This window comes from Anomalospiza imberbis, unplaced genomic scaffold, assembly GCF_031753505.1.
Source record: "Anomalospiza imberbis isolate Cuckoo-Finch-1a 21T00152 unplaced genomic scaffold, ASM3175350v1 scaffold_72, whole genome shotgun sequence".
Taxonomy (NCBI): Eukaryota; Metazoa; Chordata; class Aves; order Passeriformes; family Viduidae; genus Anomalospiza; species Anomalospiza imberbis.
Window position 1 is genome coordinate 221,506 of NW_027100335.1, and position 22,097 is coordinate 243,602.

The window sequence follows — 22,097 nt, forward strand, 5'->3', positions numbered from 1 at the left end:
ATCTACTCAATCCTAACTGGAAGAATCCTCAAAACTTAATATTCTTTCAAAATCCAACAGCCCGAGTTCATCAATGTTTCCTTGCTGAAGCAGACAACTGGTGCCAGGACTGCACTTGCTGCTTGCCAAATTCAGATACTCCTTGCTGAATGGGGGACAGCTTTTTGTGGAGGTACTGGCACCTGCTCTTCATCTCAGAGTAGCTTGGGCCACCCTATGAAGGAGAAATCAAAAGAAAATTAGGGTATGTCAACATTTCGGCAGAGCTTAGAATTTCATGACCTTTTCTTTAAAATAGCCTTGAGGCAGACTCAGAGGTTACCAAGCCAGGCCAGTCTAGTTTTATTCATGTAAACCAGTAAAAATACTCTCAGTTTGACTTTGGAGGCATTTTTCTCTGTGAGCCACCATCCTTCTGAGAAGTTTGCAAACTGAGGCTGTTGTATTACAGACCTAAAAACAAACTCTGGACAAGTCTGAAACCACAACAACAACAACCCCAAGCACAGCAGCTCCTAAAGAGGGCAAAACTCATTAATGCTTAAAGCCACTGAAGGCAGTGAAACCTTCTTCAATCCCTTCTCCCTCCAATCAACAGGTGTGAGGTTTATCAAGCTCATGATACAAATCCAAGATGAAGTGGCAATGAGAAGAATAGATGCCACATCCCAACACTGTCACACCAAAGCTTCTGCTCCTCTGGGCCTGAAGATCTGGTTCTCTTTGGAATGACAAAAACTCATTCCACGTGGGAATAAACACTTCATACCATCCTGAGATAAATACTTACAAGCAATAAATCTTTAACAAGTTAAAATTCAGTACAAGGACAGAAAACAACATATGCCAGGGATGCATCCCAGGCCAGATGCACCTGACTGCTGTGCAGGATAAGTTTGAAAAGAAAACCACAGATGCCTTTCAACATTTTGAGAGGTTCCCGAGAAGCGGGAGCTTGGACTACTGGCCCCTGCCCAGTGACATTTGCTAGCAAGAGCCCTAGCACAGGCCTCACTCCACTGCTCCCCTGCAGGGCCAGGCTTGCCCTCAGCCTTCCACGGAGCATCCCTGGCTGTATCCAGTGTGACCCAGGGCCCTGCCGCGCCTGCTCCAAAGGCCACGGCTGCCCCAGAGCCCCAGAGCTGCAGGAGGCCTGACTGCCCTTGCCAACATCACTGCTCTGACACAAGCTGGCAGCAGCTTCCAGTGTTTTATACCACACACACACACACACACACACACACACACACAATTCTCCCTCCCCTCCTGCCCTGCAAATACGATGAGGGGATGCAGCACCACTGCTGCAGCTGAGCCTGTGCAACTGCACTGCAGGAAGGGAGGGCCCGTCTGGGCACAACCCACCTCGGTGTTCATCTCAGCACTTCTCCCCACCTGGCCCATCTCCTCCTTTAGCTTTCTGTCTCCCTAGTTCACATTTACTATTAAATAATGTCTGTGCTATTGACTCTGGCATATGGTCTTTCTTGCACCTGAATTCATGCAGAGGCTTCTCTTAATCATCAAATCTTTACTCCATCATTATCCACACTGGAGTTAGGAAAAGCTGCACATTGATACCTTCATTGAGATCCAAGGGACACAAGTGCTTCAGCCTCCCAAATTCTCTTCACATCTTTTTTGACATGGCAGTCTTCAGCACATGAGTGCTGTCATTGTAGAACTCAGAAATTTGTGTCTTTCTTGAACCTAAAGGGTGCAGGGGAAATGGAGCCGACATTTGGAGACAGGCAGGAAGTAGAATGGGATGTCAAAGCCAGCACCCAGGAAGAAGAGTGGCCACCAGGTGCTGGCTGGAGGTAACTGAGCTACTGCTCAGTCCTCTGCTTCTTGCTCATCACAGGACTGGTCAAGCCAGAAGCCCAAGGCCGTTTCTAGAACAATAACAAAACAATTCATTAATCTCTGACCCGGATCAGGTTTTGCTCCTGTTCTAAAGAAGCAGGATTTGTGAACTGGCAAAGGTTGAAAACACATGTTTTTTAAATAAAAATAGCTGTCAAACATGGAAGACCTCCAGGTAAATATCGGCTCTATTGCATTCCTAGTTTCTCATCTTAGCACATAGCAAGTCCTTCTCCAAGTCTACTGCTAAAAGGCTTTGGGAGGTAGACACTCCCTTCAGCAGCTCCAGCAAAGCCTCCCCCAAAGGGCAGGTCCAGTAAGTTTTGTCTAGGTCCCAGTTTCTGCTTGCACACACCAGGAAAAGACTCAGCTTTTGCTGTCAAACACCCACATGATTTACTGAAGAGGCACCTGGCTGTTTTAGAGTCTCATGTGTTAGAAACGAGATTAGTGCTTCACTATTAGAACCCAGGAGTACAGGGTGTGATGGTTGGTTGTGAATTCTCATCAAGATTAACAAAGACAGCAGCCACACGTCAAGAAACTCTTGTGCTTCTAGGTACAGTTGTCTTAAATCCAGCAAGAGTACAGGGTGTGATGGTTGGTTGTGAATTCTCATCAGGATGAACAAAGACAGCAGCCACATGTCAAGAAACTCTTGTGCTTTTAGGTGCAGTTGTCTTAAATGCAACAGGCTACCTGCTGTGCAGACTCAAAAGCTGTTGGCTAACAAGCCCTTACATCTGTACAAGAGAGTTTCACAAGGGGTCACCAAGGAGCCCTCACTGTTGCTCAGTGCCCTTCAATCATCTCTCAGCTCCTCCCAAGGACCTTCTCAAAGCTGCTGACTCACAAGCCACAACACATAGCCACAAGCTCCCCACACCCCCAGCAAACTTCCCAACTGAGGATGGAGTAGAACAGGACAGCCGTGTGTGCCCTGGCAGAGTGAGGGAGGAGAGAAAGAGAGGCAGAGGAGGGACTGAGGGAATATCACCATTCTGCAGATCCTGTGTTGGTGCAGCCACGTGGATAGTGCAGAGCTGGAGTCAGCAATGAGAGTGACAGAGAGACAGGGACAAGAGAGCGAGAGGGCCCCATCTGCCCCGCCCTGGTGCAGCCTCTTATGGACAGGAGATTTTTCCTGCAGAGCCAGCCCTTGGAGGCCTTCTCCAGGGAATGGGTTGAGGGGGGGGACTGAGCTCAAGTCTTCAGGCAGAGCAGAAATTTGGCTCAGGACAGTGCTGCTCCACCCCTGCAGGATCCTCTCATCACAGCCTTCCTGTCACAGCACTCAGAAAGTCTGAGGCAAAACACGCTTAGGCCTGGTCCTGCACATTCACATCACAGCTTTTATACCACCAGCAAGTCTGCTGAAACTTCATACAGAGTACAGCATGTTAAAAATGCACAAAATACCTGAGCAGGTCTTGCTGGGGCATCTCTCTCAGAAGGCCCTGGAGATGTCGCTTGGCTGCTGCTGGTGGGGTTCTGAGATGGAGCTGTTTTTCTGTAAGGATGGTCCAATACTTCAAGTTACAAGGCTGAAATATCAACTGCCATAGTCCTTTCCTTGCAGACCTTCAGTGCCAGGACTCAAGGAAGCAGCATGAGGCTGAGTTGAGGGAGCTTTAGGCAGGATATCAGGAAAACATTTGTGCCCCAGGGGGTGCTTGAGCATTGCAACAGGCTCCCCAGGCCAGTGGCCACTGCAGCAAGGCTCCAGAAAGTGTTTGGACAGCACTCTTGGGCACCTGGTGTGATTCTTGTGGTGTCCTGTGCAGGGCCAGGGTCCTGGCAGGTCCCTGCTATCTCAGCATATTCTAAGAACCTAGGCTTCATTTCCCAGGGCTTTCTTCTGAAAAGGCTTTTTTCCTTCCCAAAAGACTGAACTTACCTAGAAAGTATTAACTTCAAATTCGCTCGATCGGTTTTACTGTAGCCAGGCCAATCAGTCTGAAGGGCTTGAAACAGATGTTCCTTCAGACTGAAGGAATTATCCTTTGCATTCAGGTCGGCAACCTACAGGCAGACATTTCGGAGAACAAATGTTCATGACACCTCTATGCAAACTACAGAAATCTAAATGGGCTACTTCAGTTGGGATGGCAAAACATGGCTCTCATTATATTGTGAATGTCTTCAGGGGGAAAAAATCCCTGCCACTGCCCTGGGCAAACACAGCAACAAACTTCACAGGGTCAGGCAATCAGTTCCTTAAAGCCACTGTAGGATCAACTGAAAGTGTATCCATGTGGAATTGGAGTCCTTTGACTAGGTTCCAAAATGCTTTTCCCTAGCTAAAGAGGAAATATTCCTATTTGATATATTAATGCTTGCATTATTCAGCAAAAGCCTATGTGGATGGGGAATATTTAGAAAGGAAGGAAGGATCGACTGCATCTTTCAATGGGCGTGCATTGTACGAAAGCCTATGAGAAGGAAATCCCAGTGGAACTTAACTCAAAAGAGTATTGGAAAAGTCTCTAATTTAAACAGGTGAGGAAGCAGTAAAATGATGAACAGCAGAATAGCATGATGGAAGAGGTGCTGGCACAAGTTCTACGATCTCACCTCTTGAAGGATTTTGCCCAGGGAATCCTTGTCCTTTTGCCTGACTCCATCTCTCTGCAGCCGAGCGAGTAACTCTGGCTCCTTGTAATCCCTCAGAGCAAGTAAATGAATCACCCTGTCCCTGTAGGGTCGGCCGTAAACAGCAGCGCAACCGCTCCAGTCAATGTCTGCAAGTCTCACAGACATCATCCTCTTCTTCTCAGGCACAGGACCTGAATGGCTTTGTTGGGCTCCTCTGACCTCTGCTTTTCCTCCTAAAGTGAGGGAAAACCAGAAACCAATAGTTCAAATTGGAGGTTTGGAGAAGGCAAGGGAGTAGATTCAAAAGGATGTACCAAGACTTTTGAGCCTCTATTTGTTCGGCATTTACAGATCTCCAAGAATCCAAACAGTAAAGCATTAAAAAGAAACAGTCATTAAAAGCTGGTAAAGGAGTGATGCTGGATGGGAAGGTTTTATGAAAAATTATTTTTATGCATGATGCTTTAATATGATTTCCCCAGTTTGTAAGCTCAAGCACTGAGCTATGTCTAGAATGACACAGACAGTGGGATTAAGTGCACCCTCAGCAAGCTTGCCTAATCCAGAGGCACGGGATGCCATCCGGAAGGACCAGGAAGTGGGGCCCTTGCAACCTCATCAGATTCAACAAGGCCAAGTGCAAAGTGCTGCATCTTTGGGGTTGGGGCATTCCCTGGCACCAAGACAGGCTTGGGGATGAAGGTGGGGAGGACTTGGAGGTGCCGGTGGATGGGAGGTTAGATATGTCTAAAAAACCATACAGATATCCAGTAAAAAATGAAATGGAAGCATATCTAAAAGTGGTCCATCGCTTTAATACCCTTTGCACTTGGACCGTGTGACTCCTCTTCTGCTTGGGTCCTGCACTCTCTGCTCATCTCTTTGTCTTTGCTCATGGCAAGCGAATTCCAAAGGATGGAGTTTTTTCACTCTGTCTAACTCTGTTTTCTCACCTTTGGAGTTGGGAGTCTTCCCCTGCACCCTGACAGGCACTGGGATTCCAGACGGAGTCCGAATTTTATCTTTCTCTTGTAGCTCACGGGTGGAGGTGGAAATGGAGCTGACACTTGCAGACATGTTCAAAGGTGAGCAGGATGTGGAAGGCAGGTCCAAGGAAGAAGGAGAGCGGCCACCAGCTGCTGGCTGGATATCACTGGGCTCTTGGTCAGTCCTCTGCTTCTTGGTCCTCACAGGACTGATAAAGGCAGAAGCCAGAGGCTGTTTCTGCAAAGATGATCCCAATTAGTTTTGCTCTGAAAAAGCAGCATTTCTGACCTGGCAATGGTTGAACACACACCTTTCTTACCTAAAACGGCCTGTCATACAAGGAGGTGCTGCAGCTAAATATGTTCACTATTTCATTCCTACTTTCTCACCTGAGTATTCAGCAAGTCCTCCTCCAACTCTGTAGTTAAATGGCTTTGGGAGAAAGACATTCCCTTCAGCACCTCTATCAAAGGCTTCCCCAAAATGAGGAGCTCAGGTTGGCTTTATCTTGCTCCCTATTTCTGCTTAGACACACCAGGAACACACTCAACTCTTGCTGTCACACACCCACACGATTCACTAAAGCAGCCCCAAGAAGCCGCCGGTGCGGTGCTGATCACAGCGTGTCCAGTGCAGAGATGATAACAACAGAGAGAAGCCCCAGTCTGGCTGCAGGTCTCATTCCTGCTGCTCTCCAGAGGAAACCCTGGGTCACAGCCTCTTCCCTACCAAGCACACGCTGCTCCCACCCGTGCACATCAGCAGCTCAGAGCAGGACTGCCAGACACGGCTCTGTGCCAGCCTGCTGATAGAAATGCGGTGGGCATGGAGATAGGGCATAAGAGGATGCTGGGCCCTGCAGCATTTCCTGCTCTGGCTGGGAAAAGAGCTAGGGAAAACCAGAGCTGTGTCCTCCCTCCTGTTTAAAGAGAATTCTTTTAAGGTATAGAAAATATGCCTTTCATGCAGTGTTTTCCAAGATTCTTTCAAACCTTTTTCCTTGCCCTCTTGTACTGGCCATCTCTTGATTTTAAGCCTGACAAATCCAAGTTATTCCGTGATGATTCAGAGTCCCCTCCTCACACATGGGATAGCCTGAATCAAAATGGGAGCCTAAATGCTGCTTAGGACAGAAAAACAAGTTTCCTACAAATGCCTCAGTACTGGAATTTGTCCTCATGCTAGACTTCCCTAAGATTTCTCTTCAAACAGTAGCACTGGCATTACCGTGCATGATTTAGGTACTAGAGCTGCCATATCATCAAGAACCCTGCACAGACACAGCTAGGTACCAAAAACATGTCCACATCTTGTCCTTAGCAGAGTTTCCTATGCACCATAAGAAACAAGTCATGTGTGCAAGCTTGTTGCAGGCTTTGACATTGTAAGCATCTTGAAAAGTATACAGGAATCCCATTAGAAGTACACACTTCAGGTTTATAGGATATAAAGACAACACTACTGCTTCATATCACAGCTTGGACCCCAAGAGCAAGTGGGATAAAACATCATCTAGGGTAGAGAATGTTTAAAAATTCACAAAATACCTGAGCCGTCCTCGGTGGAGCATTTCTTTCAGAAGGTCCCAGAGACGGTGACTGGCTGGTGCTGGTGGCATTTGGAGATGGAGCTGTTTTTCTGTAAGGATGGTCCAACATTTCAGGTTACAAGGCAAAAATATCAGCAGTCATCGCTCTTTCCTCACAGCAAGAACAGACCTTAATTTCCCAGAGGGTTTTTTTGAAATGGCTGTTGTCCTGACTGAACTTACTGAAAAAGGGTCACCTCCAATGTCTTTCTATCTCTTTCACTGTAGCCAGGCCAATCAACCTGAATGTCTTTGAAGAAATGTTCCTTCAGGCTGAAAGAATTCTCATTTGCATCCAGGCTGGCTACCTACGGGCAGACATTTAAAAGGTCAATATTCACTACACCTAAAGGCAGACTACAGATGTAAAACTGGTAGCGCAAAGCTAAAGCAAAGCTGAAAAGAAAATCATGCACCAGTTTTCCAGGACTTTTGTTTGATGTGAAGAACAAAGCAGCTGTCATGTAAGACATGTAAACAAGATTAAACAGGTGTGGTCCATTTGGGCTGTAGAAACTTGGATGTAAGAAAAGGCCAAAGTGCTGCAAGCATGGAAGAAAAGGGACGCTCTGAAAACCTCTCCCTGCACCAGGGATCCAGGTTTTTTGGTCTTTAACGCAGCTTTGAGAATCAAGGTACACTATGCCAGAACTCTCAGTCTTCACCATTTGAAATACATGGAGGGGCCAGGTTTTTCCTTCCTGTTTTCATTTTCTTTTGAGTAGGACCTGGAGAACATCATCTCCATGAGCAAGTCCATATTTTTCCACCCTCAGGAGGACTCCTGCTGCCCTCTTGTTTCACCCAGCTACATTGCCATGGCAGAGCACAGCCTGGACCTGTAACGGGGCATGTTTTCATCATCCCATGAAGCACCACAGGAGGCTGGCATTTGTCTCTGCAAACAGAACTGCTTTTCTTTCTCAAGTGTCTGCTCAGAGGAAACTACAGCTTCCTATGGAACTCTTACAGGAGAGAACCTACCTAGAGCTACACTTCAACAGCTTAAAAGTAACAAAGATACCCAGAATCAGGAATTCACTTCTTAAAAGCAGAACTAAGGCTGTGTTGGAAGAGAAGGAGGGCTGTGAGTATAAGAGCTCAGCAAGTTCTCCCTACTGGTTTTTCATGTATAGGAAAAATAACACAACCTCCCTATGAAGTTAAGAAAAATGTGAATAACCGTTTTCAGGATGCAGTGCTGTTCACAAAGCCCTTTCAGAATGCAAACCAGTATCTTGAGGAAGTTCACACTGCAAACAAGAAACTACTCCTTCAAAATCTCCTTAAACATTAACAAGAAGAAAGAGAAAGGAGAATTTTCTTTCATCTCTTGCCCTCTAAGGAGCTGAGCTTTGAAATCTTACCATCGCTTTTTTCCTAGCTAAAAAGGAAATATTGCTGCTTGATACGTTAATGCTTGCATAATTCAGCAACAGCCTACACTGACGGGGACTATTGAACAAGGAAGGAAACAGCCACTGCATCCTTCAGTCAATGTGAATCGTATGAATGGCTGTAATAAAGAAATACCAGTGGCACTCAAAGGACAACTGGAAAATTATGAGAAATAATAGGTGCCAAGGAAGTTGAAGACTCAATCCACACAAGAGCAAAGAAACTCTGTGCTCAAAGTTGGGCCACCACCTTTCTCATGTAGGATTTGCCTGGAACACCCTTCCCTGGAAGGCAACCCCCACAGACCCCAGTAGAAGCAAATACCATTGAGAGGCCACCACGTCCGTTCAAAGGAAATACTGCCCTGTGCAGCTACCAAAATTCTCTCCTCTGAAACTTGTCCCAGGGTATTTAAGGACCTCAGCTAAATGTTTCACCCAGCTGAGAGTTTCACCCTGTGAAGTTACTTCATGAAGCAGTTTAACAGTGCAAGGAAAAGAGGAAGGGTTCAAATAAGACATGAGAAGCAACAACATTACAAAGAATTAATCACTGCCAGCTATTCTAGAAAAACAACAACAAGTTTTGAGGATTTCTTTCTTTTTGTCACATGGACTTGCAGTTGGGTGGAAACTGGGTAAAATTGATGGGAAAATGTAAACAAGGAGCATTTCCTAAGCCTCTCATTAGATTCTAATTGAAACCTGAAGTAAGGCTGCTAAGAGTTAGCATTGCAGGCAGCAGCTCCAGGATCTCACCTCCTGAAGGATCTTTCCAAGGGATTCCTTGTCCTTTTCCACAAGTCCCTCTCTCTGTAAGCAGGCGAGTAGCTCTGACTTCTTGTAATTCTTCAGAGCCAGTAAATGAATCACCCTGTCTCTGATGGGTCGTTGAGAAACAGTACTGAAAGGTCTCTGGAAGAATTTTGCAGGGTTCGTGGGCATCGTTCTCTTTCTCTCAGGCACAAAATCTGGAGAGCTGTGTGGGGCCCTCCTGAGCTCTGGTATTTTCACTTCAGTAAAGAAAAAACAGAAAACAAATTGTCAAATGGGGAGTGGGAGGAAGCAAGGTAGTTGACTCAAAAGGATGTACCAAGACTGTTGAAACTCTATTTGTTCAGAATTTATAGATCAGTACGAATCCAGACAGTAAAGCATTAGGAAGGAAGAGTCATTAAAAATACCATGTAAAGGAGTGATACTGGAGGGGAGGTATTTATGAAAAACTCTTTATATGCATGGTGGTTTTCATATGATTGCATATGATGTCCATAAGAATGATATGGACAGTGGGATTAAATGCATTTTTGGCAAGTTTGACAACACCAGAGGCCTGGAAAGCCATCCAGAGGGACATGGAGAACCTTGGCAAGTAGGGCCCTGGGAACCTCATCAGATTCAACAAGGCCAAGTGCAATGTGCTGCATCTTTGGGGTTGGGACATGGCCTGTCCCTGCTGGGCAGGGATGCTGCGATGGGATGGGGCGGCTGGGATGAAGGTGGGGAGGACTTGGGGGTGCTGGTGGATGAGAGGCTGGGCATGAGCTGGCAACGTGTGCTGGCAGCCCAGAAAGGCAACCGTGTCCTGGGCTGCATCAGGTGAAGCATGGCCAGCAGGTCAAGGGAGGGGATATGACGCAGCAGGCGCTGTTTTGAAACCAGGAACTCCTGCTTAGTGGCTGATGGAGACTTCATGCGTCTTGGTGAGAAATCCGGGAGCTTTGTCCCTGCCATCACACACACGGAGACTGACCTTTCTTTACACGCTCCTTCAGTCTTTCAATGTTGGTCAAATTTTTAATGCCTTTCTCCACTTCCTGTTCCTTGGACCATGCCTCTCTGGTATTTGTCTGCAATCCTAATTGCACAAACATCACACACTTCAATTATTGAGAACACTGTAAACATGCCAGTTGTCGAGTGAAGACACTACTAATGTTTGAGAAGTTCAATCCAATGTGGATGGAGAAACTTCCCACAGCATTCAAACAAAACACCTCCTAAAACCATACCCCTGAAGGACTTCTAAAGAAAATTACCTGAAACCGTAACCAAGCATTCAGATGAAAATTAGGTAAGAGCTCTTCACCCAGAGGGTGATCAGGCATTGGGACAGGCTCCCCACAAGGCTGCTCATGGTACCAAGTCCACCAGAGCTCAGAAAACATTTGGACAAGTTCCACAGGCACCTGGTGGGATTCTTGGGGACAGAGCTGCACTTGCATGTCCTTGTGGATCCCTTCCAACTCTGATTCTGATTCTCTGATTCTGTGACAAAGCCCAGTCCCTAACTGGTACTGCATGGAGCATGTTCAAAGGCACCCTGTACCCTACCAGCAACCAGACCTTTCTCACCTGAGTTTCTCTGTGCCAGCCTAAAGCCAAAGCGGCACCAAGTTCCACAATTGTCTCACTACTGCCAGTCCTCACACCCCAGTTACTGAATGTTAAGTATTCCCTTAGGATCTGTGTAGACCACCACCAAGAATCACACAAATCATCATCCACATGTGAAACAGAACGTCCCCAGGGAGAAATCTGAAGTTTAGCTTTGTCTCTCCGGAAAGCCACCATGATGCTAGTTTAAAATGCTCTGCGCTAGGCTAAGGCAGAGCAAGAGCTGCACCTGCAGTGGCAGGGAAGTCCCTGCAGGCAGGTGACTGCAGCCACAGCCAGGTGAGAGCCTGCTTTTCTCAGGGCAGCTGGCTGTACCTGGCTCAGCTCACTGCTGCAGGCAGCACCACTGAGTGCCTGTACGGGGAATGTGCACCTCGAGTCTGCCTGGAGCCAGGCTCCTTGGGGAAACAGCACTGAGAGCAGATCAATAACAAATGACATCACCCAAGCACGTTGTGCTTTGTGGGAAATTATGGAATCCGTGGGGAAGATGACATTAGTATCTTCCTTTCCATTTCCTTGAAAAGAACCCAGCACAGTGTTGTGGCAACACTCGCTTATCAACGACCAAGACAAAAAATTAAATCAAGCGAAGTTTCCCATGCTGACCTTGTGAAATTCTCTACGCAACTTCCTCAAGGTCATTTTCTTTCAATTTCCCAATTAAATTTAAAGGATAATGACAGTGCCTAGATACTCCAAAATCAAAAGCTTAGCTACCAAGGCAGTGAATTTAGGTGCATGGAGCGATCCAAACCTTGACCTCAATGCTCCAAATTGCATCCCATCAAGCAGTATGGGAACAAGGAAGGACTGGCAGGCTTTCTCAGAGGAAAACAAACCAGTGGCTACATGCAGTGACAAGAGACTGCAAGCTTGACCTGAGGGCATACCACCTCCAGTTGAGATCTCTGAACACAAGAGATCCCCTGTCCCGAGAATATGCTGCAAAAATGAATTACCAAGTTGAAAGTCTTACAGATATTGAGCAAAATGTGAAAGGCAACCATACCTCCAAGTGGGTTATACAATTGGACATTCTGCGCACTTCCGTTGTGCAATGCCTCGCTGGCATTTGGCTAAAAGGAAAAAGATATTTTCTGTAAAAACTTCAGCCTACTCTCCATCACTGCTGATTAACTAGGCCCTTCACTTTAAACAAGAGCTGTATTTGCAAAGGCTTGCTGTCACATCACTAAAAAGGGCTGCTTTGACACAGTTCTCCCTCTGCAAGCAGCCGGCTACAAAACTGCCCTGAGAGAGCAGCCCTCCCTTAGCCTCTAATGCAGCCAAGCGTTCAAGTAGCAAGTGATCCTTTCCCAATTGCTGGAATTTATAGGCACAGGCTTCCCTTGGAATCAAGTGCCTGAGTGCAACTGAACTGGCCACTGTTCAGCTAACAATCCAGGTGAGAGTGGTTGACAAAAATACAAGAATTTTGTACACGACCTGATGCTGGGATTTATTTGGTACTAAGGAAGCACATCCTGCAATCAGCTCCAAGAAGAATTTCACCTGCATAAGGTGAATTTTGACTCTCAACAGGCATGAGAATCCTTTCTCTTATCCTCAGCTCTAGATGCAATTCTTTGCAGGTGTGAAATGGAAGCAGTTTATCCTAGGTTAATCAGATATTACAAAATTTGGGTTGCTTGGCTGATCTCATCATTTAGTACAGAGTGCATTGCATTCCGCTGGAGGTTAAAATGTTCATCAGCCTAAGTACATTTTTTAATGAAAACAACTACTGCCATCCAACTGCTTCATTCCGTAGGCAACATTGCCTGAGAAAAAATCTGAAAAGCTATGATAAATTGACTGAAAGATGTGCACTAATTACCATGTGAAGGGAGACATCAATACCGAAGATAGAATATTACTTAATTGAAGAAATGATGTAATTTAGAAGCAATGAAGATTCATGTCTTTGGCTGCTAAAAATGCTAAAATTTCTTTGTTTGGAAAAGCTTTGAAAATGGTGTGCATGTAGCTGGAGCTCTCCACTATGCATCACAGCTGAGAATAAAGAAATGGCTACTCCTAATAGTAAAAAATACTGTTAGAGCGTTTCCTTTCTCCTGACATGTTCGGTGAGTGCAGGGCAAAGACAGACCAATGAGAAATCTATGCATTTTGACCAAGAGCCATGCCCAGAGCATGAATTTCCTGAGTGTCCCAGCATGGAGAACATCTGACTTTCACCATTGGCACCTCCTCAATGACATCCCTGAGAACCCTTTCCATCAGAGAGCTTCCCACTTCCACTGGCACCTCCTCCGTGTCATCCCTGTGAGTCGTTTCCACCGGGGCAGCAGCCTCAAAGGGGCCCTTGGAGCACCAGTGGGGCCCCAGCCCTGCCCGACAGGTCCCGCGGGCTCAGCAGCACCTGACACCAACACCACGGCCAAGCCCCCACCCGCTGGCAACCCGCAGAGCCCGACAGCTGCCCCTCACCTGTTGGTCCTGGGACCCCTGGGTCACCCTGACGGGCATCGCAGTGCTGTTGGGGGCCCTGCGGGACGCCGTGCGGGTTGGGGCCCTGCGGAACGCTCTGGATCGTGCCCAGGCCCACAGCTCCGCCATCCTGCTCTGCCTCGGGTGCTCTGGCTCCCACACAGCCACTGATCCTGCTGAAAAATCTGCAAAATGCAAAATATTTGTTAGGAAAATGTGTTCTTCGATGTTTCTCCTTTGTGGCTTTCAAGGCTCATCAACAAGGAGGGAGATTATTCCCATGAAACAAGAAGTAGCAAACAAGCTCTAAGTGATGGCCAGGCCTTTGAAAGGCAGGTTGCTTCTGGGCTGAATGGCCTTGTGGAGGTGCAGGGCTTGACAGGCTTCAGTTTCCTCAGACACAGGGGAGGTTAGCAAGGCTTGGGAAGAAGGATGTACCACTGATGGTGGACACAAAGAATGGAGAATTTATGGGCACAAGGACATTTGACAGAATCCCCAAGGAAAGGAACAAACTGATAAAGCCAATGCAGAAACTGTGCTGAATCACCTCCTGCGAGGTAAAAGGCCATTCCAGCAGGGGCAGACCACAGCTATCCACTCAAGAAGCCTCTCACTAAGAAGAAGGGAAAGTCTGAGCATGCAGACTATTGAGCATGAGAAGTGAGAGGATCATTACCCAACAGCAGACAGAATACTAATTATGAAGAGAACTAGGGAACTTGCAGTCAGTGAACACTAATTCCTTTCTTTGCCAAAATGTAGAAATACAAAGACACTCTGGTTCTTTGTGTGCTGGCTTTGTGAATTTGTCCCTGAGCCCCCCCCGTTTCTGCACAGAACTGTAAATAATTACCACCACTCAGTGTGTGGATCGGCCTCTTGAACAGCGTGTGCTAGAACCAACCAAGCTGGAACAACACTCGCTATCGCTCTGACACCTCCGCTCTCGACGCAGCCGCCGAAGGGTCTGACCGGTCCTGCTGTGTGCTGGTGACAATGGCCACGTGTCCTTGGAAACGGGGAGTTCCATGTTCCAGGCTGGGCGGGATGTCACTGAGGAGCGGGACGCGACACAGTCGGGGCACAGGGAATTCACAATGGGCACACGTGGGGAATGCCCTGCCTTGTCCCATGACTGACTCCGCTCATTTCCAAGTGCAGAAAGGGGTGCTCTGGCCACACCAGTTGCTGCAGTAGCTTTGCAGACCAGGGCTAATGAAGTGTTTCTGCACACAAGTGCTGCACTTGGCCCTCTCTGAGGCAAAGGAGCAGCTTAACGCCCCTAACCAGGGCAGCAAGGTGCAGCCCCCTCCTCCCCCAGCACTGGGTGATCCTGTCGTGGGCCAGTCAGTCTGTGAGGCTTCCAGCACATACACGGTCACTCGAATATTATCTCTTTGACAAAACCCCCCAGCCTTTCCTCATCCCAGTCTCCTAAAAGGAAACAAGCCAGCAGCAAGCCCAGGCCCCCATGTGCTGTGCAGGAGGAGCTGACGTGGAAAGGCCCACGCTGGCCCTGAGCACAATTACAGGCTGATAATTGTGCTGACTGCAGCTGGACATTGGAGTTACTGACACATGTAGATAAACATTTTATACTCAGTTTATGATGGTTTCATTGTCATTTCCCCCCTACCCAAGATTATTCCTGATTTAAGTCAGTTGGCAGCAAAAATAAGTGCTGTCCAGTCATTACAGGGAGAGGGAATAAGAGCATGCAGTTGAGAATGTGTTGAATATTACCATCCAAAGCGCATTTTCAATGACATCTTGTATTTGTTTTCAAGACCATCTCTATACCTACCCATGTCTGATTTCCTGGCTGTCCCACTCACAAGGACAGTGCAGTTTGGGGAAAGAAAGGGAGGAAGCAATTAGTCAAACACCAGAGTCCACAGCTGTGTCCCTTTTTGGGAATGACTGGATGGTGTTGATTATGGATCCCCAGTTAGGAACTATTGGAAAAGCCTGTGTAGGAATCATTAGAGGAATCCATGGAGGTGTTACACTGGACTCCAGAGTGTCCAACAGCCTTTCTATATCTTTTAAAGGTTATTGGTGACAACCCCTGCTCTGCAGTTACCAGATTTGAGTGACCCCTTTGCACTGCTCACACGTGAGTGCCTTTGCCTTGCACAGTAACTCCATATTTAGCTCCAAGCATGAAGGAATGAAGGAAGTAACCCTATGGCATTTTGAGCCTATTTCTCAAAAAATATCTAAACAATGTACTAGAGGGATGGCCAATGCACCTCAGAGCAGGAGCCACCATGGTCCTGATTGAGAGAATGTACTTGAAAATAAATGGGGAAAAAAAGTGACAGTTTATGTGCCACACATGGTTTGTCTGGTGTAGAGCAAAAAGGAGGTCACTGGTTATCCCTGAGCAGAATCTGAAAGTAACAGGTGGTGCTCCTGGAACAAAAGACCTTGAGACCCAGGCCCCTCAAAAACTTTCTTTGTCCTTGCTGCCTAGAGTGTGCCTAGAGTGACATGTGGGTCACCTTCCTGCCAGTTCAGTATGTGCAGGGGCAGAGGGGGGAATGTCAATAAGTGATCGGTTGTCCTGAAGTCCCTTTTGCCGGGGCAGATGCCATGGGGGTCTCTCAGCCAGAGAAAGAGCCAGGACCCGCAGGGCAGATCCTGTGTCCTGGATCCGGCCAGGACAGGGGTAATTTTTGCAGCAGCCAGGAGGAGCATGGCCAGGACCTTGGGGTAACTGGCTATCACCTGCCACGTGGCAGGGGGAAATGGAAGGGGTTTGTTCTTTTCTTTCTTTTCTTTCTTCTTATTTTCTTTTTTTAAACAAAGTCTTTTCCCATTCTTTCTATTAGAAACCATTAACATTTTGTAATAGCCTTTCCTTGCAACCATAACCATTCCAGTATTCTGCATTTCCTTACTTTTTAAAGTTACTTTCACCAAACAGAATCTTTGCAAGCTCACTTTGAACCCAAAACTGGTGGTACACCTCCTGCTCCAGCTCCTGTTCCTGCTCCTGAGGGTAAGTCTGCTTTTCAAGCAATTGCAGTCACTGGGATGTGGGTCCCCAGCCAGCGTCTCCCTTCATGCTGCACGGCTTCTGTAGGCAAACAACACTTAAATATAAACATCAGGCGTAGGAATGTGCCCCCTGTTGACGGAATAAACAAGTTACCCTTTGTCTCCTTAAAAAGGAAAAAAGTCCAGAAGGTTCTCTCCTCAGTTTGGTTAAAAGACACCTCATAGGACCTTGGGGACTTCACCTCAAACTTAAGGATAGCTAATTGGACAGGAGCCAAAACGTCCCACCTAAGCAATTCCCTAGAAGAAGAAGAGAACAAAAGAGGTCATCGCTTTTGTGAAGTGATTTAGCAGGAGCAAGAACCTCTTGCCCTGGCTCGGGTTTTCTCTGTAAAGAGCTTTTTTATTTTGCCCGTTATTAAAACTTTTTGTTTCCAACACTGTCACAGGAGCCATCCTGCTTCTTTATGCCACCTGAGGTAGCTGAGCTACCAAGGGTATAATGCTTATCTCTGAGAGCTTAGGAGACCTGGCTTGAAGAGAAAAGCATTAATAAGGGGACATTAAAACTAGTGCTAAGAGAAACGTTTTCGGAGACTTTTTTCAGAAGAGAAAGGGGATGGTGAAAGCTAGCACAGGGCTTAAAATTACTACAGTAATGGTTTTTTTTTCTATTAGTCCCTACTTCCTTGGATATATTTGGTTTTAGTTTGGGTTTGGTACCTTGGTTGGTTGAATTCTTTTTGTTTTGGGGAGTGATGGTGGTGGATGGGTGCATGTTTGGTTTATGGTTGTTTTTTGGGTTTTTTTTATGTTACTATTTCATATATCTTTCTTTGCTATTTTATTTTTTTTTTTAACCAAAGATTTTTCCTTCTTTTATATTATAAACCAATATTTGTAAGAGCCTTTTCTTGCAACTACAACCATTTCAGTGTTGTGCAGTTCCTTGTTTCTTAAAATGAAAACATTTTTTAGATTGAAAATTACTTTCTCGGGATAGAATCTTTTTGGGGTCGAATTGGACACCAAGTAGCCAGAGCACCTCCTGCACATGCTCGTGACAGTGATGGTAAGTCTCCTTTTCAAGCAATTGCGGTCCCGTGGATGTGGTTCCAGGACAGCATCTCCCTCCATGCTGCACGGCTTCTGTAGGCAAATACAGCAGTACTTACATGTCAACATAATGGAGCAATACAGAAGCAAACAGAAGCATTCTGAGCCATTTTTCAGAAGAGAAAGGGGATGGTGAAAGCTAACACAGGGATTAAAACACAGTGATTTCTATGCAACAGGGTTGATAAAGGACAGACCCAAATTTGTAGAGAGCGCGGGACTCCAGGGCGGTTTGGATGGATGAGAGATCTCTGAAGTCAGGTCTTAGAAGATGTGGTTTATTAAAAGGGGGGAAAGGTCCTGCTTGGAGTTGCCAGGCGCAACTCGTGGCAGGCCCAGGGAGAGAGGGAGAGGGAGAGAGAGAGGGAGCGAGGGTTCCAGGTGAGGGTCCCAGGGGAAGGTCCAAGAGAGCGTCCGGTCCCTCGGGCACACCTTATCAGGGGGCTTCAAGGTGGGCTGGAGCAGGTCTTGGGCCAATGGGGTCCCAGATACCTGATACTTCAGGGGAGGGTCACAGGTGTGGGATGAACCATACATTGTGGGTGAGACAGAGCATTCCATTTGACCTTTGGACCCATCTGCAGGTAAAGGGCATTGTTTAATCAGAAGGGGGGATTGCTTTCAACCTGGCTATACTATTGCTTTCTAGTTATTCAGTAGTCAAGGTTTGCTATTTCAAATCTAGTTCTCATCTCAGTGTCTGTATTTTCCAAATCTTTTGCCAGGCAATCATTTTTATAAGGTTTTCCTATTTCATCATCCCCAACACAAATTAACAAGAGGGATATTTGTTAGAGCTACCATTACTCATCACACACTTTAAGCAACCCGTACCATCAAGCCCAAAGCTAATATGGCTCCGTGTTAAATATTCCTGATGGATTACACATCCTTGTGTGAAGATGGAATTAGGATTTAAAGCCAGTATTTATGCATATACAATCATTGTGCAAGAACATTGCAGATTCCAAATGGAAACTAAATATCACCTGTACAGCATAAACACTGCAATAACATGAGTACACTTCTCCCATCAGGTTCACAGGCAGCTCAACCAATTCTGTGCTTGCAAATAATCTCTTCTGGCATCTTTTGGGGCCCTGAACCAGCAAAGTCACACCTAAAGACTGTGGGACCATGAAAATTCCCCCAGATACAAACCAGTCTCCAGGTGACACAAGTGACTACGGCAGCCTCCAATAATGTAGCGGGACCCAGGTTTGCTGTGTTCTCTTTGTCATTGTGGGTTTGTAATTCAGACTCACAGAGGGGCTTGAGTCAGAAGGGACCTTAAAGACCCTCTAGATCCAACCCCGTCTGCCACGGGCAGGGACACCTTCCACTGGAGCAGGTGACTCAGAGCCCCTCCAAGCTGTGGCAAATACCCAAGGACCCCTTTTTCTCTGTTTTGCAAGGTCAGCTTTCCATGCTCACATTCACAGATGGCTCCAGTCTCACACAGAGCATTGCTGGCTGGTCACTCTTATCTCCACAGCCCAGTAGAGATCCTATTTTGGGTGGCTCTCACTGCTCCCAAGGCCCCAGGGAGCAGCCACTGCCTCTCCTCTGTCACCCGAGGACACAAGGAAAAACGTTGCACTCAGCTTTGGTCACAATGAAGAGACTAATTTATTTCTTCTGACTCCAATCATTTCTAGTTTTCAAAAGGTGCCAGTGGATTGGAGGGTGAATGTGCCACGTCTCCAGCTACACTGGACAAACTACCAGTCTATCAAATTTCTTTGCCTCTATGAAGGAATGCAAAACAAGAGGTTGTTTACAGCAAGTTGCGTGAGAAAATTCTCTACAAGAATGTAAACTCAGAAGGCTTTAGAAAATCCTGAGAAATCAAGGCAACACTCCTCCTTCTGCTTTCCCTTCCAGGATCAGTGATTTCCCGCCACTTCCTCCATGTCTGAGACAACTGAAGAGATAAGGGGCTGAGGATGCAGCTTCTGGCAGAGTTGATAACACTCAGCTGAGTATTTTATTCTCCTGCCACTGAGCTGTCAGGCTGCTTACACAAAAAAATTCCTCCTGGTGTGGAAAGGGGCTGGTGTGAGCAGCAGGAATTGTTGCTGGCTGGAACATTTCAAAGAGCTGGACAAAAGAAGCATTTTGTGGAAGGCCACCAGCTGCCCTCTGTCAGCAGCACAAGGTGAGAGGTCCCCCTTGAAGGCCATCCCTGCACAAGGACAGCCTGGCCTCCTCCAGTACCCAGAACACCTTTCAGGCTTTCGGGCTGGCCTCGTCCCTCACTCTGGAGAAGCAGGTTGCTGTTGGAACTCTCATAGCCACAGCTCCCGGCTGGATTGCTGTGTCTTACCACAGACAGCCCTGGAGACAACAGTACAGACAGGCTCCATCTGCAATAAAAGGGGACTTGGTTCCAGCTTTTCCCTTGGACCAGCATGCAGCAAGCACACCTGGGCCTCATTCAGGTCTGTGTGGGCTGGTAGTCAGCTTCTGCTGGGAATTTAAAGCTTTTACCCTACTTTCCACAATAAAGAATGGAGCAAACTCAGCTGCACCAAACCCCAAATTTCACTCTAGCAATCACAATTTTCATTTTCCTCTATTCAAGCCTTGAAGAAAACAAACTTGACCTGAGTGAGCTGGAGGCACAGTGTCCTCCGAGATCATTCTTGAGTAGGACAACATTCCAGGGGAAGCCTGGCAAAGCCAGAGTTTACTGATGCTCAGGAAGCTTTGCAAAAGCTTCCACCTGCAGTGCTCTTGCACCCTCCAGAGCTCCTGGAGCCCTCAGTCACCCCAGGCACAGTTTGGACAGCAAGGGCATGGTTCCGTTTGGGACATGTGGGGACAGGAGGAGGGAAGACTTTGCAAACACTGTCACGAGGGCAGGGCTGTTTTCCTTTATGGTGCCAAGTGGTAGTACATAATCTTGGAGTAAATGTCAGGTGCTGAGAGGCACAAATTCTCCGTGAGAAGGACAGAGTGTCTCCACTCACACAGCAAGGTAAGTGAAGGGGAAAGCTCAATCTTTCATGGGAGGTGTTCAGTTTTTAACAGAATATTTTTGCAGGAGACGTGCCTAGGCAGCGGTGATTGAGAGCATTTTATCAGACTCACAGAGCATCCCCACATCTGCTTTGCCACATTTGCTCTCTTTTTTTCATGGTGAATGATTTCTGCTGCCAGGGTGGCTCCTGCTCGGAGTTCTACTCCCAGTGGAGTCCCGGAGTCTCCTCAGCAGGCCTTTGCAGCGAGTTCTGAGCCAACGTGTGGCTCTGCTGCCATCCCAAATCTGCCCTTCCCTTGCCCAGCCTGAGTGCAAGTGGGGCATGTGCTGGGCATGGCTGAGATTTTCATGGCCAAAATCCTCCTGCATTTACATCTGCTCCTGGCTTTGGGTGGCACAAATCACAAAACACCCACTGCAGTTGACAAATGGCATTTCCTGCAGATTGCTACAGCCGCACTGCTGATCGACAAACACACGAGAATCCATTCCATCCATTGGAAAATGTCATTCATCACAAATTGCTACACCCACACTGACAATACAGAACTTTACAAATCTCAATTTAGGTTAAAACCAAGAATTTATTAGATTATTACAACCAGTCTAGGTAAAAATATACAAATACCAACTTCAGTTAATAAAACTTAATTTATTGCCAACCTCTACAGCAACTCACTATACACAAAGGTCAATTACATTTAACAACTTAATTTATTACATATTACTACAAGTGTAGAGCCCATACAGAAATACCGAAATATGGATACCCTCTCTAAATAGCCCTACACTAAGAATTCAATCAATAGACTTATACAACAATGCCCTCCATACATCTTTAAATAAATTAAATACATATGTATATGCACATATATATAAATGCACATACAAGTATAACAGTCTACAGATGTAAATATAGATTAAACATCACATACTACATACAACAGACATACATACATATATATATATCAATAGATTAGATATATAAACCAAACCTGTCTATAAATATACAAATATCACTGTGCTAAGGTAAATACCCATCCAACTGCATCAATACAAACAGAACTGCAACATAACTTTAAACAGAACAGCAAGCAGAGGGATCCCAGCTGCCCCATCTTCAAAGCCTCTCCCTCGGGCTCTTCCTCCCGTGCAGAGCAGCTCTCCTGCACAGGGACGGCAGATGGCACAGCCGGGAGGCAAAGGGAGCACTGAGTCAGTATGGGGACGTTTTCCTTGGCAGCAGCTGCACTTCCATCAGGGAAGGGAAGATCTCAGAGCCTCCCCAGGAGGGTTAGAAAGAAAAAGCAGCCGAGCGGGCCAGGCTGTGGTGAGCGCAGCCGCGGCGGGACTGTCCCGCAGCCCCGGCAGCCCGGCACAGCCGGCACAGCTCCCGGGCCCTGCCGGCACAGCTGCCTTGCCCAAGGACAGCCCCTGTGCCGGCCGGGGCAGCTGCGCTGAGCAGCCCCAGCACGGGCAGGGCCCGCTGCTGCCCCGCCGGGCAGTGCCCACGGCCACAGCCCACGCCACCCTCAGCCCCACCCTGCCTCCCCGGCCCTGTGGCCTCAGCCGGGCTCTCTCCAGCGTGGCAGCAGCAGGTCCCCGTTCCCTGCTCTTGCTGCTGGCCTTCAGCTTCTCCCTGCTGGCTCCCGTCAGTCTCCGGCTGTCCTCAAGGTCTCCACTGCAGCTGTGGCAAAAGCGGAGGCTC

At 47.1% G+C, this 22,097-nt stretch overlaps 1 long non-coding RNA gene across 2 annotated transcripts; it reads right to left on the minus strand.

Annotated features, from left to right (window-relative positions):
- Positions 1–6,522: 6,522 nt before the first annotated feature.
- LOC137467642 (uncharacterized) lies at positions 6,523–9,443 on the minus strand. 2 transcript variants are annotated; one of them, XR_010995577.1, is made up of 3 exons: positions 9,307–9,443; positions 7,220–7,344; positions 6,523–7,086 (listed from the first exon to the last, which is right to left on the minus strand). It is a non-coding gene; the product is annotated as an uncharacterized lncRNA (long non-coding RNA). The 2 variants fall into 2 exon arrangements; XR_010995578.1 differs by lacking the exon at positions 9,307–9,443 and adding an exon at positions 9,193–9,253.
- Between the last annotated feature and the right edge of the window lie 12,654 nt (positions 9,444–22,097).